Source organism: Octopus bimaculoides, chromosome 9 (genome assembly GCF_001194135.2).
Source record: "Octopus bimaculoides isolate UCB-OBI-ISO-001 chromosome 9, ASM119413v2, whole genome shotgun sequence".
NCBI lineage: Eukaryota > Metazoa > Mollusca > Cephalopoda > Octopoda > Octopodidae > Octopus > Octopus bimaculoides.
In genome coordinates, this window is record NC_068989.1 from 7,984,054 (window position 1) to 7,985,236 (window position 1,183).

The window sequence follows — 1,183 nt, forward strand, 5'->3', positions numbered from 1 at the left end:
CGGATCATCTGGAACCCTTGACGTCGTAAGCGACGGAGTGCCAACAACAATGGGTTGAACGGTCTGGGCGGCCATGTGTGGGTGTGCATTGTCATGCAGCAACAAAGCTTTCTTAGGTAACAGGTATCGGCGTTTGGTTTGTTGGTCAGCAAAGCACTGTATCTTGTATTGTTGATCGTACACCCCTTTTCCGGGTAGTCTTTCAGTATAGCCCCTTTTGAGTCCCAGATATAGGTTAGCATCACATTTCCCCCAGAAGACTGAGTCTTGAATTTCTTCGTCGCTGGCGAGCCAGGATGATTCCACTTCCATACTTTGTCTTATAGATTCTGCCACGTAATGATGGACCCACGTTTCATCGTCTGTGACTATTCTACTCAAAAATTTATATAATATTTGAGTGAGTGTATATGTGTTGTGTGTGTATTTAGAAAAATACACAGAAAATAGAATTACAGACACACGTGCATTTACACATACATATGTATATAAAACAGACACACTTAAAAAGGAAGGAAGCGGGCTTTGACATAGAAAACCGCATTCGATACAGACTATAAATGTATAAATGTATACACACACACACCGAGTTGAAGAACTGTTTGATTTTTTTCAACTTTTTGTACCCTTTTTATATATAGAATACTACAATTAGCCGTCATTTTTGTCGGCATGGGAACCAGCTAGTCAATAATAAAATTTCTATGAAACGTGATAGAAAAATAAATATTTATATAAGAAATCAATGAACGTGTCTTAATTTAACGAAGACACAATTCCGTCGATTACCTCAGTTATCTCCCTTGCACTGAAAATATTGGAAACTTAGCTATACTTGCTATTATAATTCCTTCAGTTTTAGAATGCGTTATATCACTGGTTCTCAGTTAGGATCCATACGGCCCCTGATTTTTGGGGTCCACACAACAAAATAGTAAACCAGGGATCCACAATAGTATTTTAAGGACCCCTGAAAAAATTTTGCTTTTGACATATGTTTTGCAAGAAACATTTAGATTTCTTTCTGCTTACCAACCAGATGGTTCCGGGTTCAGTCCCATTGCGTGGCACCTTGGGCAAGTGTCTTCTACTATAGCCTCGGGCCGACCAAAGCCTTGTGAGTGGATTTGGTAGACGGAAACTGAAAGAAGCCCGTCGTATATATGTATATATATATATATAT